Below are 18,293 nucleotides of genomic sequence, written 5' to 3' on the forward strand. Positions count from 1 at the left end.
TTCTTTTTCTGGTTTTGGTGTTGAAAAGTTTGTTGTCGTTGTATTAGTCTTTCGGATCTCCGGAGGGGTGGAAACATTTCTGTTTCTAAAAAAGTACTGTCCTTGAATTCACGCTCGTCTCCAATTGTGTTCAAATTAATGTTGTTGTTTCCACTATCGTGGGGTACCAGTTCCCCCCCCCCATTGTTGAGAAATAGGGGGCGGAGGGTAAGCCGTGCCTTGCCCATAAGAATTAAGGTCGTGAAATAATTTTTTAAGCTTTCTGTCTTTTATTACTTTCATTTTTTTCATCTACAGATTTAAAAATTCGTTGGTAGTCAAAGTCATTACTAGTGAAAGCTGAATCATTTTTTACTATTGCATTCAGTTCATTAGCTATTTTTGTCAATAATGCAATAGTCTTTTTATTGCCCACTATTACCAGGTTCATGTAATCCATACCAAACCTATTGAATAATTTAATTAAATCTAAATGTAATGATGAATTTGCTATCAGTCCTGAAGGAAATCTCCACACTCATAGTCCCTTAGGAACAATGTTTTTCTTTATACATTTTTGGAAATAATTATTGTCCATCTGTAGTTTTTTAATTTTGAGAAGAACGTAATCTAGTTCAGATAATCTGTCATTAAATGACATTGGGGAACCTGTGATGGTATTCGTGGTCGATGAAAAACCATAATTGTTGTTTAACCAAGAAGACATTTCATTGTTCCTAGTTGTGTTTGGATTAGATGAAGTAGATGGTTGTTCACTTTCTCTTACTTCAATACAACTTACGGATGAAGAGCGTCTCCTATTTGGTTCACTCGAATCAGTCCCGTTAATGTCCACAAATGGATTAGGATGTAGAGATAGGTTTGAAACCTGCGATAAACTACGTTGTTCCAAACGGTCCATTCTGTCCATTAATTTTTCAATTAACTGTGTTAAACTACAAAAAATACTTTCTGGTGCTGTTTCAACCTCCGTCTCAGCCATGTCCGTACCAATAAAACCAAGACAATAAGAGCGATAACAGACTGGAACCAGAAAAAACAGAAAAGCACGGACTTGACTGAGAGAAGTTTAACTGAAAGATAAATAAACAATAAATATCACAAAAATCAAGTATCGGATAAGTGCTTTCGTTTGGCGCCTGCCAAACTTTTTCAAACAGTTATCACATCACTTCCTGTGAACTAAATAGTGTTTATCAGTGATGTAAGCAATCAAAAATGTAAACAATTAAAAATTCAAACTATTAAAGAAACAGTGTATAAAAGTCAATGGCAAGGAGCGAAGCAGAATGAAGTGTCCAACATGAAATATCCAAACTATGAATATCCAGCTGTAAGATTATGTTAACCAGGATAAGTCCACATGAAACACAGATTCTGATGATATGTGCACAAGAACTTTATTGTATCAGACAAGCGCTTTCGCTAACTAGAGCTTCTTCAGATCTATTCAGTGATACATAAAATAAGAACGCCCATTATATAGGTGTACCAATAAATCAATTATATTAATAGTTCATTGTTAAACCTCTCATTACACATTTAAAAGGGAAATGTAAAAAAGGAGACACAATCCCTTGTGGTTAAAAACAATGTACAAAAAGATGTATATATTCACAATGCAATAAAATATGGAGAACCTCTGTTCATGAAATATGTCATTAAAAACCAAACTTTAAAAGATCCAGGAGAAATGTATAGATGCCAAAATAATGTAGCATATAAACTAGGTGGTACATATATATAAAGAAAAGTATGCACAAGTACTCATAGAGCATATCAAAAATGTTAAAAATAAAAATAAAAATTAAAAATAAAAATAAATAACAAAGATAAAGTACTATTAGTCTCTATAGTCTCTTGTGTCAGGCCTTAATGAGACTTAATATTTTCTGTGTTTCCAGTTGCATGTACAAATGACTGCTTAGAAATGCATAACTTCAACAAAATGCTAGTATTGAAACAACAAAGTGATTTAATTTATTGGCATCAATTCTCAAATAGAACATTCATACTGTTAAAAAATTAAGGACCAAATACAATAATTTAAGGACCAAATACAATCAAAATTCTGGGAATTGGTCAATTTCTTTTCTTTGTGAACACAGAGATTAATAAGATATTTAACCTAGATAAAAATATTGCCCCAAATTACTGGAATTCTTAATTAATTTCAATAATGCAATGAAAAATAAATCATATTTTCACAAATTTTTAAAATACTTAAGTTAGATTTCACATATTTAGAAAATTCCTATTGGAACTATTCCTCAAAAATTAAGAATGAAGACTTCACTGAAGAACACAAGAAAATAATACTAAAATCTAAGACTTCTCTGAAGAATACAAGAAAATACTAAAATCCAAAGATAAAACTACATCTTCATTATATTGGAACACTTTCACTTGGACATTTTTATTCAGAGCTTTTATCACTCCTAACAAAATTACAATAAATGTATAACTCAAACAAAATTAAATGCTGGAGATGTGATTCTGAAATAATATCTGATTAGGCACATATGGTATAGGAATGTGAAGTCATCTACCCTTTTTGAAATATGGTCAGATATATGCAATATTTCAAAATCTTTAGTTTTATTTAATGCTCCAATTCCTGAGATAATTCCAAAAACCCAAGTGCCTCTTTGTTGGTCTATAGCCTCTATAATGTTGAATTTCTTAGTATGGCAAAACTGTTTGCAATAGTGAACTCCATACTGTAAAGATAAGAACTTCTAATATTATACATTCATAAAAATCTTGGCTTAAACTTAAAGCCTTGCTTGAAAAATATTAATTGTTGATGTGTATAACTTTGATGTATTGATCAACTGTGGACCAATGTAAATAGTTTGTTATATAATTGATTTGTTTATTAAAACTAAATAAAAAATAAATAAATAAAAAAATTGAAGAAAATTTATATAAAGGTATTGAGCATAATAGGAAACCATTTTACAGATGCATACGATGGAAGGAGTAAAGATATACAAATTGATAAACTGTATCTAGATTCTAAAATGTATTTGTCTCCAAAGGAGACATCATCAGGTGAAGATCTGGGGGAGCCCTCGCCTTCCTCCCAAGTCAGTGTCTTTGTTGACAGACTCAGGGGTGGAGTCAATGTGCCTCCTCTTGCACACATGCTTCCGGTGGAGCTCTTTGGGAGGATATTCCGAGGAGGAGCCGGAAGCCTAGGGCTCCACAGGGAGAGTGACCTGGAGAGTAGGGGCAGGCTAACCCTGAAGTGGAGGATTGAAAACGTTGGGTTCAGAGTCCAGCTGGAGCAGAAAAGGATCCGGAGGGGGGGTGGCATCAAGGATCTCGACATCAGGGTTGACAGAACCCTCTCCACCAAGTTGAACGCCTATGGAAAGTGGAAGATCAGTGCTGAAGGCACCGGCACCAAGGCGCTTAATGTCAGCACAGCTGAAAACCCTGACCCCATCTGCGCCAACGGGGGGGGGCAGTGCCAAGCTGCTCAGCACTAAAGCTCCAAGGGGAAGGGATGGCACCGAAACCCTCAAAGCCACTGCCAAACCCTCAGAACAGATATCAAGCGGACTACAACAGCCCTCCAGCACCGAACTGAAAAGGGCCTAGGAACCCAAAGACATAGTCGGCATCGAAGAAACCAAAAACATCTACGTTGGCAACTCCCAACATCCGAAGGTGCCAAAGCCATGGGGCTCAGGAAAGGACAAAGCCCAGAAAGGGAAGGACCCACTGCTCCCGGTGTGGAGGGGGCTGGAAGGACCCCCAGCTGGATCTGAGACCACAGGAACTGTCTCATCAGGCGGTCCACTTCTCTCTCGGACAAACTACGGGATGATCTAAAAAAAGAAGGCACACACTCAGGCCTGGAGTGGTGCTTGGGCGAGCCTGACTCTGGGGGCTTGGGAGTGAACCTAGGCTGAGACGAGGGTTAACCTATGCCTAATTCTGGTAAATGGTTCACCAGCAGTGGGGGAATAGTCTGGCAGTTTCCATTTCTCCATGGGCATGTCTTTGCCTCTGGGCTTCTCTCTCTCTGATTTCCTGTCCTTGTCTTTTGCTTTTACTCTCGGGCGACTTAATAGGAGGTTGAGTCCCTGCGCCTGGACCAGCAGAACTGGGTAACTGACACTTTAAAATCAGCTTATTGCACCTATCCATGAGGGTATGGGCAGAAAAACCCACACAAATAGAACATTCAATGCCCAGGTGACTGGGGCCTAAACACACTACACACTAAGTATGGGCATCGGATGGTGGAAGTTTATGTCCACACCTAGTACATTTTTTTAACCCCGCACCCTTATTAGATTTATCAACCATGATAGTAAAGATTGGAAAGGGAACCTGACCATTAGAGAAAATATATATACATATATATACGCGCACACACACACACACACACACACACACACATATATATATATATATATATATATATATATATATATATATATATTTTTTTTTTCTTTTTCTTCTTTATGGAGAACGTGTAGGGTACGGAAAAAGTTAGAAACTTAGAAAGGAGATGAACAATACCTGAGGTATGCAGATTTCTCAACAATTTTCAGAAAAAAACTGACACCAAAGACGGAGCTCAGCCCACTCACTTATAGCTGCAATGGCGGCAAACAAGATCTGAGGTAGTGAGGGAAAGGGGTGCATTATGGGTAGGGGAGGAGCTCAGTTTCAGCACCGTAGCTTGGATATGGCTGGCTAAGCATCGATGTTGGTGCCTAACCCACAGGTTGAAGATCAAATGAAGACAACAATGTCAGATCTATAGATTGTATAAAAAAATGAATGAAGTCTAAGAAATCAGAAATGATGAAGACATTGTTTGTTAATTACATTAGACCCAACCTTGAGTATGGAATAACAATATGGAAACCTTATAAGAAAACAAGCATGAGTAAACTGGAAACAGTACAGCGTAAAAATACCAAGGGAATCCATGGATGTGAAAATTTAAGTTATTATCAAAGACTAAAATATTTGAACTTGTACAGTGTCTCGTATAGATATTTAAGGAGCAGATCTTATTCAGGTATTTAGAGAACTACCTCTGGGAATATATGTGCTGATCAAAAAGTAGTAGAGAATCATCAGGCAACCTATGCAAAAGAGTCTACAGAAATGAGAAATGTACTAATTGGTTCTCGGAGAGAGCAGTTGATGCATGGAACAGACTACCAAATTACATTAAGCAAGCACTAGTTTAAATATTTTTAAGAACAGTCTGGGCACTTATTATGGGAACAACTGTTTTAATAATATGTTGGTAGGCTAGAAGGGCATTAATACCCATGCTTGAAATATTTGTATGCATGTATGTTTCATGCTATTTATGTATTCTGGGATATAATTGGGACCCATCAATACAGTGTTTTTGATCATGGAAAGTGCATTGATGACCTGTTTCCTACTAATGGTTTGGGGGGTTGTGGTATGCAGTATTTCCTTTAAACTACTGCGGGGGGGGGGGGGGGGGAAATTGAGCTGAACTTGTCAGCCAAAAGGTTGACAATGGTCTCTGTTTCATGTGGGTGATGCCATTTACAGTAAGTTCTAAACATTGTTGCTTATTTTCCTTGAAGTTATGGACATAGATGTAGAAAGCTTTGTGGTTCTCCTTTGCCTGTAAAGCTACTTTTTATTCAAATTTATCTGTTGAGGTATTAATTAACCCTCTTAGCTCTTTGTTTAGCTTGGTAAGGGGCTTTTAGTATCTATGGCTTTGTTCCTCCTACTCTTGGGCAAGATATTTTTTTCTTTTGTTGTATAACTCACTGATATTGTGATTCCACCAGGATTGCCTTGTCTTTTGAGGCTGTCTTATTCTTAATACAAGTGGGCACAGCTTGCTCTATGCAGCTATCAATATAAGCTGTACAGAGATTTTGTAAATAGCTCAGCATATGCTATGGTGTTTACTGGGTTTTTGGGAGCTTGGCCTTTAGCCAAGGTGCCGCTTAATAGAGAGAATTTAGCTTTGGAATAGCTCCTAAAGGTTTTTGGTTTCACTGGATCCCCGGTTTTAATTTTTATTTCAAGCAATACTGCCTTATGGTCAGATATGATGAGCAAAGACATTACATTTGGTGAGGGACATCAAACCCACATGTTTGTGAGTACAAGGCCAAAGATGTCTGTATCCCTGGTAAGAGAATGGACCAACAGTTCCAGGATGTTGGTATTAAAGTTTAGGAATTGATGGACTTGTGCATTAGATGGGGTACAAGATTCCCACTCTATAGAGAGGTAGCTGAAATCCCACAAGAATATTATATTGGGTTGAAAAGTGAGTGACTCTAGTGCACTGAGATAGGTAGTATGGGTTTCCTGGGAGATGGAGGGGGAACCTATGGGTTGCAAGGATATGGCAGAAGACCCTGTTCATGGTGAGTTGCACATGTATGACCTCCAGTAGTCTGGATGCAAGGTTGGTTTTAATATAGACAGATTCCTCCACCTTTAGTTCCCTCCTGTGCAGTAGTTGGTCTAAAGGTGTGAAAGGTATTATAACCTTGCATTGCTGGGGTACTCTCTGTGACTTTAAACAACTTCTCTATTACTACACATATGTCAACACTCCCCAGGTAAAGAAAGGCTTACAGGGAGTGGAGGTTCGTTTTTAAGGCTGCTATCATTGGAGCAGTATTACCTTCAGATATTCCTTTGTAGGTTCAGTTAAGTCAGTACATTTATTCAGTCTGCCATTGCCTAAAAAAGGCACTATGGAGGTGGAAAAGGCTTTGCCAGTATCCAAACCCTAGACGGTATAAGTGCAGACCATCCCTGGCTACTTAATAGGCAGCATGGTCTGTCAGCTATGTCCTCCCAGGCTGTTAAATATTGTACCCCTTGGACTGACTCAGCATCTATGCAGATTAACTCTTTCATTCCAATGGAGCTCAGGAAGTTTCCACTGTAATTTCCAATGGGCAGAACCTAAGCCTTTTGACAAAATCAAATTATGTCCTCACATTTCAATCAAATGTTCATATCTCTGGAACCATATGGGGTTATAAGTATAAAGGGCAAACTCTTCAGCACAAACTATTTTTATAGTGTTAGTATTCTTTAGGTTATAGGTATTAAACTAAATTTTCTAAGTCACAGTAAACACAGTAACTATTATATTTGTAATATTTTGTAAACAACTTACAATATCTCAACAACCACTCAAGTTACACACATACTGTCAGCAGCATTTTATTAATCTAGCTGAGAGCTTTCATATGGAGCTAATGAGTTCTGTCTGTTGTACTTGGTTGTTGAGACATTCAGAAAAATGTGAAGATTACATCTATATAAATTAATATCATAAAAATAACAGCTAATATCTATTTACCTGTACTAGAGAGAGGTCAAATATTAATGCAGTTAAGCTTGCCATTATGTAAGCTTTAAGATGAAATTGTTTAAAACCTTGTACATAGCATGGTTTTGGAATTACTGATGCAAATATGAACAAACAAAATTTGACGCCTAGAGGTGTCAGTAGGAGTTAACTACAGATGCACCTGGAGGCATCACTTGGATGTAATGAGTTAAAATCAATCATTTTCTGTTGGTAACATGGCAACGTCCTTGAAGAAGGTAGTATGCTCCTCAGTGCTAGGCTCATATCTGCCTGAGACACATTCAGAGAGCTCAATCATGTCTCTTTTCATATAGTCAAGGGAGGTACATCTCAGGTCATTAACACCTACATGGACTATGACAGAGTCATATTGGTACCTGTGCTTCAATGATATGAGTGCCTGTGTGACTTGATAGATCCTAGCCTCAGAAAGGACGCTAACCATGACTTTCTCCTTACTCGGTCTGGTGAGATGGACATCTGTGTGCCTCACTAAAGAATCACCAATGACCAGGAAATTTGGAGGTGCACTGGTTTTCTTTAAGGGCTGAGCAGCAGAGTCATTGGACACAGTGTTACTATGTGTACCTGTGGGTGGTGTTTTAATGGAGTGTTTATGTGATGGCTGAGGACCAATTTGTTGACTGTACTGTGCAGGAGGGTTTTAGGAAGGTTACATGTAAGTGCCTCAGCATAAGAAGTTTTGTGTGAAGGGTCTTTATCCTGTGCAGAGGCATGGTGCAAGTGTCACTAACAACCTCTAAAAGATTAGTTTTGGTTGTATGAGAGAGTTTTGCTTCCACTGTTAAAGTGTATTTACACCTCTTGATTACTTTATCTGTTTTATTAAGCATCGTCAGTGTACATGAGGAAATTGCTGCAAGGCCTCCAAATACACGTCTCAACCAGACAAGTGCATATCCATGGCTACTGATCTAGTAGGGAGAAGTGAGGGAAATTTAAATACTGAATATGTCAGTAACACAAGGAACTTAATAAGCAATGCTCAGCTATGCACAAACCAGATACTATATTTGTTAACAAATCTATCTAGACAGTGAGAGTATTTAAACAGACACTTACACTGTGACAGATCGGTGTCTACACAAATTACAAGGGTGAATTAGACTGCAAGATAGCGACATCTGTACCAGATCAGTGCAAGGCACCATTGAGAGGAAAGCAGCAGTTCTAACTAAATACTGTAAAAAAAGGTCAAAAAGTGCAGATATTCAATACAAAAAACACTCTTCTCAAGTAGCATGGTTGCCAAATAACACCAAACGCCCCAAGCACAGAGACAAACAAGCTAGCTCTCTAGCCAATGAAATAAAGGCACAATAAAACCTTTACCAGCAATTCCCAGCTCAGAAGGGCATAGGCTATCCTCTCCTCCCGCAAGAGTGTAGACCACAAACCTTTTTAATGTAAAATAACTGGTTTGCAGTAAAAGCATTTATTTATTGATTGACTGATTGACATTTGTGGATCAGCAATCCATTTTCAGTGGTGGCCCGGGGAGAAAAGCTCCAAATACAAGTCACAAAGAAATGGCATAACATTGTAACAGCAAGTATACAGTGTATAAAAAGAAGGTGAAGTACAGTTACAATACAAAATAATTATATAAGCTGTAAAATACGGTTACAAAGAATAGTGAGACATTATATCAATTATACAGTATAAACATCAATTACAGAAGGTATATACAGAATATATTCAGTTTTTTTTTGTCAGTTACACAGTTTAAAACAGAACTAAGTTATTTTTTAGAATAAAAGACGCACTAAGCCTTCAGCCAGCAATTCCTAGCTCAGAAGGGTGTAAGCTATTTCTGCTTCCACGACAGTGCAGACCACAAACCTTCCTTATGTAAGAGAACTAGTTTGGTGCCCAAGAGCTTAAATCAGAACAAAGGGGCTTAGAATAAGTTATAATATAAATCAGGCTACTAACAAGCAATAATAAATGCAGCAGATTAAATGCAACTGAACACTTTAAGAACATGAAGCAAAAAGCTAAATAAAGTAGGAAGAAGCACAAATACAGTAAAAGCAGCTGAAAAAAGTGCAATTTTTAGTAGGTGGGAGGGTAGGAAAAAGAAGATGATCCAAGTTTATGAGTCTAAGGGGGGTGGCCTTACTAGATGACCTCTCAGTACTCAGCAAAATCAGCTGATGAGATGAACCTGGAAGGAGTGTACAAAATCAGATTTACAGTAGGGACAGGGAAATCAAAAGCCACGGAGTTTAAAAGCATAACAACAACAAGGCAAAAGAGTGGGAAAAATCAAATGCAGAGATCAGCAATAGTCAGGCAGAGAACAGCAAGTCAAACAAGCACTATAGCTACATAAAGATGCCAGTAAACATTTACAGTTAGATAAGGAATGATATTTCTTGGCTCCTACCACTAATTAGTTGGATGTTATTCACCATCTGCAAAATAATTATTTTCCAACTGACCCAAGCCAAGACCTCTTACAACTCCAAAAAGAGCAAAAAAACTTAAAACAAAACAAAATGCAATATTAAAAAAAAGATAAAAAATAGAAGTAATAACCCCAATCCAAAATCAAATGCAGACAGAACAGGAATTCAAACAAGCTCTACAGCTACAAATAAAGTTAGTAACAGGGAGATATTTAAAGCTTTAAAAGCTTTCTTATACTCAAAGAGTAACTTTGGTGAAAGTATCCTAGCCTTAGCCATCAGCTACGATGTTGAAGTACTCTGCAGATGTTAACAGTATTAAATCTACTTTACACAACTATCTGAAGATTTGTCTGCCCACCATGAATTGTCTCATATGACAGGTTAAAAATTCTTTTGTGATGAAGAATGTACACAGTTTTAAACAAGAAGTTATGTACTCACCATAACGTTCGATGTATGTAGTCCATCTCGCCTCACATTCTTACCCGTGGGTTCGGAGCCAAATATCAGCTCCGACTCGGCCGACTTTTCTAGCTCGAAGTCTTTCATGCACTGCTCCATATCCCCAGATCTAGTTTGCTGCGAAACTCATTTGTACCCCATGCACACACCACATCCAGGTAAAAGAATAAGCCAAGTAAGGGAACTCTGCAGATGAACAACCTAACCTCCAAATCCTCCAGGAAGGGGGAAGGTGGGAGGGTAAGTAAGAATGTGAGGCGAGATGGACTACATACATCGAATGTTATGGCGAGTACATAACTTCTTGTTGTTATGTAGTCCTATCTCGCCTACATTCTTACCCGTGGGGCAGCGTCCCTGGCACCTACATCCTGGGTGGCTCATAGGAAAATACTCCTGAGAACTGTGGAGTCAAAAGGACAACCTGCCCCTAGAAACCACATCCAATTTGTAATGAGAAACAAATGTGTGAGGAGAAGCTCAAGTAGTTGCTGCACATATATCATCCATTGACAATCTGGCCTGATAGGCTGTAGATGTAGAAACAGCCTGAGTAGAGTGAGCCTTGACCGGAAATGGCAGATCTTTACCTCCTGCTTGGTAGACGAAAGAGATACAACTAGATATCCATCTAGATAGGGTGACCTTGGAGACCGGGGACCCCATTCTGTTTTCCAAAAAGGCAACAAAAAGTTGATCAGACTTCCGGATATCTTTTGTTTGGTGCAGATAGAAGCGCAACTGTCTGTGTACATCCAACTGATGAAATCTAAACTCAGCCTTGTTCGAAAAGTGAGGAAAGAACACAGGCAACTCAATGGATTGATTAAGATTAGACACGGAAGCCACTTTAGGAAGGAACAAAGGGTTTGGTCTAAGAGAGACCCTGTCCTTATGGAAGATTAAGTATGGAGGTTTGATGGAGAGGGCTTGAATTTCTGAAACTCGCCTTGAAGTGATTGCTGTTAAGAAGGCTGTTTTCCAGGTTAAGAATTTCAATTCGCAGGTAGCTGCAGGCTCGAAAGGTGGTAAAGTAAGGGCTTGACGAACAAAATTGAGATCCCAGGGCATGATTGGTTCGGAAACCAGGGGACGGAGCAACAGAGTACCCTTCAGGAAAGCCTTGCATAGTCTATGAGTCATGAGACTAGGCTCATTAGCGACATGAAAATTAGAGATCGCTGCCAATTGAACTTTGATGGTAGCTGATGTGGAATCCTGATGGAGAAGCATAGACAAAAACTCCAAAACTGAAGGGATTGGAGCTGTGTTAAGGATCAATGCCTCGGGTATGTGCCCAGATAGAAAACCTCTTCCATTTACCAGAATAAATCTTTCTAGTAGATGGCTTATGAGAGGACGATAATATATGAACCACGTCTGGTGAGAATTTATGAAGTCTAACTAACGATGGAAGTGGAGTAACCACGCTGTCAACCGGAGGGTCATCAGGGAGGGGTGGAACTGTCCTGACATGTGTATCAGTAAATCTGGTTGTGGGTCCAGAATCCAAGGAGTGTCCACAATGTATTGCTGAAGAAAGTAGAACCACACTTGGCGAGGCCAGTGTGGAGCAATCAGAATCATTCTGCTTCCCAAGGATTGCGCTTTCTGAATCACCTTTGACAGCAGAGGAAATGGAGGGAAAGCATAAAGCAGACCGGAGGGCCAATCGTGAACCAGAGCGTCCCTGGGTGACTCCCCCTGTGGGGGGATCAGCGTGAAGTAGCTGCTGCATTTTGCATTAAGGGGGCTGGCAAAAAGGTCGCAGCAAGGCTGACCCATCTGCTGAAGATTCGCTCTGCAACCAGGCGATTCAGGGACCACTCGTAAGGCATCAGAATTGCTCAGATTAGCCTGTCTGCAATCACGTTGGACTTCCCCGGAATGTACGTTTCCACCAGAAACCGTTGGGAAGTTACTGCCCATTGCCACACTCACATGGCCTCTCTGCACAGAGGGTAAGACCTGGTTCCCCCTTTGCTTGTTCAGATACCACACTACTGACATGTTGTCCGATTGTATCGCAATCGTCCCTAGAGGTAGAACACTCTGAAGTGCCTGCAACGCAAGCAGCACTGCTCTCATCTCTAAGACGTTTATATGCAGATGTATCTCGTGCTCTTGCCACGTGCCTTGGACTGTCCTGCCAAGATAATGTCCCCCCACCCCATCTGGGAGGCATCTGTTGTCACTGTGGCAACCGGGATGGGTGGAACGAAGGGCCTTCCCCCGTCCAAATTGTTGGTGCAAAGTCACCAACAGAGGTCCTGCTTGCATCTGTCCGTGAGCAAAATGGGGTGAGTAAGTGGAAATCTTTGGAGACCATTGAACAAAGAGGAGCCATTGGAGAATTCTCATGTGTAATCTCGCTAGAGGGACCAACATGACTGTTGCTGCCATGGTCCCTAGCAGCTGGAGAACCCATCTTGCCTTTGCTTTCCTCAGGGGCATCAACATGTGTATCTGTTGTTGTAAGACTCTGATCCTCTCCTTCGGTAAAAATGCTCACATTTGAATGGTGTCTAATTCTGCTCCTATAAAGGTGACACGCTGTGAGGGCAATAAAACAGATTTTTCCCAATTTATTGTTATACCCAACTGGTGACATAGAGTGATGGTAGCGTCCCTGGTTTGAACTAGTTGATGTCTGGTGGGGGCGGTAAGGAGCCAGTTGTCCAGATACGGAGACACTTGGAATCCCTGACGTCTCAAGTGAGCCATCACCACCACCATACACTTGGTGAACACCCTGGGGGCTGTGGTGAGACCAAAGGGCAGGGCTCGAAACTGGAAATGACTGGCTCCCAGCTGGAAGCGTAAGTGAATCCTGGATGCCCTGTCCATTTTCACATGGTAGTAAGCATCCTTGAGGTCGATGGAGCACATCCATACCTCCTTTCCCAACAATGGGAGAATCGACTGTAGCGTGACCATATGGAACTTGGACTTGTGTACATAGTTGTTCAGTTGGGCTGACATCTAATATGGGTCTCAGGTCCCCTGTTCTTTTCGGCACCAAAAAGAATCTTGAGTAAGTCCCTAATCTGATTTGGTCTGAGGGGACATGCTGGATGGCCCCTTTTCCTAGCAGCTTTGAAACCTCTGAGGCTGCTTGATCCCTTTGACTGGGTGGAACGTCTGGGATTTTTCTGATTGAAGGGGGGGGGGGGTCTGATGTAAACGGAATGAGATAACCTTCAGAAATTATCCGTAATACCCATCGGTCCTGGGTGATGCTTTCCCAGGCTTCCGGATATAACGGAATTCAACCCCCGATTGGCTCCAGATAAGCACAGCCGGGCACTCCATCAGGAACGAGAGTAAGGAGAGCCACGAAAGGAATCACGGTCTCCCGAACTGCGGGGGGGCCCCCTCTGCCTCTGGGGCGGCGTCTCCTTGAATAACATCCCCCTTCTCTGCCCTCTGGAGGGGGCTTCACCTTGTGGGGCAGGAAAAAACCTGTGTGATTTCTTGAACCACACCCCCCCCCACTGAGCCTTGGCATGAGGCCTAGAAGGAAGGGAAAAACGGACCCTTATGGCAGACAGGGTCTTTCCCTCTTGCTCGCACCTGGTGAGGGTGTCTTTCACTTTGGTCCCGAACAAAGAAGAACCATCAAAGGGGGTGTCAGTGAAGGAAGACTTGAAGGCCTATGGAAAGTGACACAGGCACAGCCAGACTTGCCTTCTAAGGGCGACTCCTGAGCTTGCTGCCCTACTCACTCCCTCGGCTGCATACGAAATGAGCTGCATGGATGACTTGACAATGGAATTGAGGGTAGAGACCTGGGCGTTAACCGTCTGGGCCACCGCCTCAGGAACGTTACCCGCAAGAGTATCTCCTAACTCCTTGAGGAGATCTCTCTGGAGCCGAGTGAAGTGAAACAGGTAATTCAGCGACCGTAAGGTAAAGGTTGCTGACGAGAAGGTACGCTTCCCGTACCGGTCCATGGTCCTAGACTCCTTGTTAGGAGGATGGACAGATGAAGACGACTCTGCTACTTCCTTCTGAGTGGCTGCCGCCACCACCATGGCATCTACAGGGCCTCCTTTAGTTAGGAGCTCTTTGCCCTGGGAGGTGGAAAGAAACTTGTTGGGACACCTGGGCACGGGCTCCACATAATCAGGGTTTTCCCACACTCTTCGACATATCAGATCAAGGGGCTCGTCGAAGGGTGGAGACACCCAGGAGGCAGAGGGCTGAGCACCAAAAGCCTTAAGGAATACTGACTCCTCCTCGAAAGGGGCTTTGGATGGCCAGTCGCCTCTGTTTCAGTATCTCCAGGATGTCAGAGAAGGAAACATCAGAGGATGACTTGGGGGACCCCTCCGATTCCTCAAGGTCAGTATCAGAGGTGAAGGACTCATCCTGGGAGTCTATCTGCTTCCTCTTGCACATTTTCTTTCTAGGAGGCTCCTCAGGCACGAACTCTGAGGGGCCCTCAGAAATTTGGGGACCACTCGTGGGGGTATCCCTAGGCCCTGGTGCTCTGCTGTCCATGGATAGGTGGTGATCAGAGGCTCTCACCGGAGTGGTGGGGGACAGAGTGAACGACCCGCCTGATGTAGCTGACGATCTGGCCAGCACGGTCCGCATAGCCTCGAAGGCAGGCCCCCCTGGGTCCGAGGAGCGACCAGCCTCCGAGGCCATGACAGGGGTCGGTGTTCCCTGAGTCGAGGCACCGAGAGGGAGACTCGGGACCGAAATAAGCCCAGAGATGTCCCCCTCAGGCCCAACCGAAGAATCCCAAGTCCCGAACCCCGAGGACAGAGCCGATGCCGGTACCGATGGAGCCAAATGGGCCATCGGAGCCGGCCTAGGAACATCACACGGCGCGGAACACTCCGGCTCTGAAAACAGAGATGCGCTCGGAGGATAAATGATCAAAGACGGGGTCGGGGTGGGCTCCGGAGCCGACTAGGCCGGAGTCGAAAATAATTTAGCCAAAACCGGTGACTGGAGGAGCCTCTGGACCACCCTATCAACATCCACATCAGAAAGGGTCCTGGAGGATTTGGAAGACAGGGAGGGAGATCGAGATGTCCTCTCAGGAAAGACTGGTCTGAGACTGGGCGATCGGCTCCTAAGAGGTTCCAATAAAATTGGAGCCGACGCCGGTTCCGTCAACACCGACACTTCCTGCGGCCCCGAGGACAGTGGAGTCGAGGAGGTCGATGCAGTTTTTGAGACTTTCTCCGGTGGCTCCAATGAAGCTGACGGAGCCGGAGATCTCTTTTTAGACTTGTCAGATTTTGATTTACCACTGGGAGACGAATCCATAGCCTCTTCAAAAGAGGGTTTTAAGAGTCCCTTTAAAATCAGCTTATTCTTTCTCTCTTGGAGAACTCTAGGACTGAACGCATGACAAAAACTGCAGGATTCCTGCAGGTGAATGGCTCCCAGGAAATAGACACAAATGGAATGCCCATTAGTGATGGACATTTTGTACCCACATTTAGAGCACTTTTTGAAACCCGAAGGTTTGTGCTCCTTGGAATATTTGGACATCTTCACTACTACACACAAACGCAAAAACAAGTCTGAGAAGAACTCACAGGCGCTCACACCACAAAACGCGGGAACGAACACTAAACAGTGACCAAGCACACACACTAAAGAAACAAGTCCAAACCTCTAACCAAAAACGGTTGATGACCACAAGGAAAGGGAATACCCCAAACCTCTAACTTAAACGGTTTAGACCGTACACACACAGTAGGCAATATGAGAAGGACACAACACAAAAAGAAAGATGGCAGGACACTGCTGCTGCTCAATAAAACTTTTAATAAAAGCTTAAAAACAAGTAATCCAAGTACAGATAAAGTTGAAAAGTAAGCGCTTTCGGGTTACACCCTTCATCAGACATCAAACACTTCATACACCTTCTTTTTAAATAATTCTTAACCAATAAAATCCTTCTAAGTCAGTGAAATAGGTCTATTGTCAATTAGTCAGTGAAAGACACGCCTTTTCAAAAGTGTAGGTTTTAAAGGAATGACATCATTAAGACCAGGGGGTATGTGTGCCATTAGTTCTATAATCCATTTGGTTTCATCCAAAGCAGTCTGCAACCTGACATCCCCCCCCCCCGATTATTCAGTCTAACATTGACAATTACTCTAAACAAAATACTATGTGTTGGATATATGCATATATGCCGAATAGAGCATTGCTATCATCCCTATTCCTTATACTACCTAGATGTTGTAGGATTCTTACCTTAAACATATTTGTGGTCATTCCCACATAAAAACTGGGACACTTTATACATTCAGCCAAATAGACCACATTTGGGGTCCTACATGTGGCCCTGCCTTTAAAAACAATGTTCTTACCTGTTGCTCTATGTGAGAAATTAACCTCTTTATTAATGAAGCTACAGGCTTTGCACGTGCCACATGGGAGTGTACCTGCCATGTTCTTAAATGGCCTGCTCTCAGAAGGACATTTCTCTTTACATAAAAGGTCACTCAAATTCTTATTCCTTCTATATTGGAAATAAGGTCTATTGTCAATTAGCCCCTTTAAACTGGTATCACTAGTAAGGATGTTCCAGTTATTGTTAACAATTTTACAGATGTCACTTATATTACTCCCATAGGTGAACAACATCTTAGTACCTCTCAGTGGGGGGGCATCCTGCATGTTCACTGCGGGAGCCAGACGCTGATTCCTATTAAGCCAAGGTCAGGCTTGAGAGGGTCTGACAAAAAGCCAGGCTGCAACAAAAAGCTTTGTTCTCTCCTTATCTGAATGATACAGCTGGCCTCCTTAGGGACTGAAGCCACTATTAGTGTTTCCCCAAACCATTTCAGTAACATCTTTCAGGATATCAGAAAAAAAGAGTCATCAATCAGGTGGATTCATTGGTAGACCTAAAGGCCTTCTACAGTCTCTTCTGCAGGAAAAATACTGGATCAGTGGACTATCCTACCTCCCACTACTGCATTTATTCTAAACATTCCCCAAATTTGGGGTCATCGACGTGGCTCCGGTGGAGTAGGTACTTTCTTCATTTTTGACATCTACTGTGGGAGACTCCAGAAGGAAGTTGATGTGTTTCCTCTTACCTAGGGCCTTCCTAGGTTACTTTGTTGGTTCCAAAAATAGAGGAAGAGACCCTCATTGATGACGATGCTGTGTCTCTAGATGCGCTGCGATTCACCTAATCTGCTTCTGGGGACAGGTGGTAAAGTCAATAAGTCAAATGGCTATTCCAGTAGACTAGCAGCTGGCCTTGAGGCTGAAAGGGTCCAGCACCAATGGGAACCACCTGCAGTGATGACTGCTGGTTTTATACTGAAGTAAAGTACTAGAGTGACTCAGGAAAGACCTGAAGCTAAAAATCCAGGGGCTGGGCAGATCAGGTTCAACACTGATGCCAAAGTGGCTGGAGTCAACATCACTGCCTAACATTCAAACCTTGGCATCATCATAAAGAATAAAGGAATTAACAGCACCAATACTGAGGTGATACCCAATGTCACAAACATAGATAAGATATTTTGTGTTGAATTCAACACAGTAGCATGTGACAAGTGATACAGGCCCTGAAGTTGGGAATGACAGTGTCATGGACAGTGTTGGCGTCCTCAGTCCTGTGGTCACTTAAAGTACTGTGGTACTAAGGAGGAAAGGGGACGACTGGTGAGAGCATCACTAAGGACTCCATTGCTTAAACAGAAGTAGTACTGGGCATCAAATGCCATGCTTGAGCCTTCAGCACAGCCTCTGCAACTTGTCAATCTATTTGAGAAATCAAAGGAGAGGGGGCTTTGTTGGGCCTAGCCAATCTTGATGACAGTGGATCAGGGAACGCCTCCTGACTGGAGCAATGAATATGGCACTAACTGCAGTTTTTTTAAATGATTAGGAGAGGGAAATGTACTTTTTTGTTACACGAAGACAAGGCCAGTTCAGATCTTTCTTCAAATGATTTTCTGGGGGAAGTAAAAGAATCATCATAAGGTAGATCAGCAATGTCTTAAGAAGAAAAATAACATTTGATAAGACAGTAATTTAAATGC

General features: G+C 42.1%; 1 protein-coding gene across 2 annotated transcripts in view; it reads right to left on the minus strand.

The window, feature by feature from the left end:
* The window catches only part of MCM9 (minichromosome maintenance 9 homologous recombination repair factor), a 1,342,783-nt gene that overhangs the window by 514,611 nt on the left and 809,879 nt on the right, over positions 1 to 18,293 (minus strand). The window lies entirely within an intron of this gene.

Source organism: Protopterus annectens, chromosome 1.part1 (assembly GCF_019279795.1).
Source record: "Protopterus annectens isolate FY-2018-M chromosome 1.part1, PAN1.0, whole genome shotgun sequence".
Taxonomy (NCBI): domain Eukaryota; kingdom Metazoa; phylum Chordata; order Ceratodontiformes; family Protopteridae; genus Protopterus; species Protopterus annectens.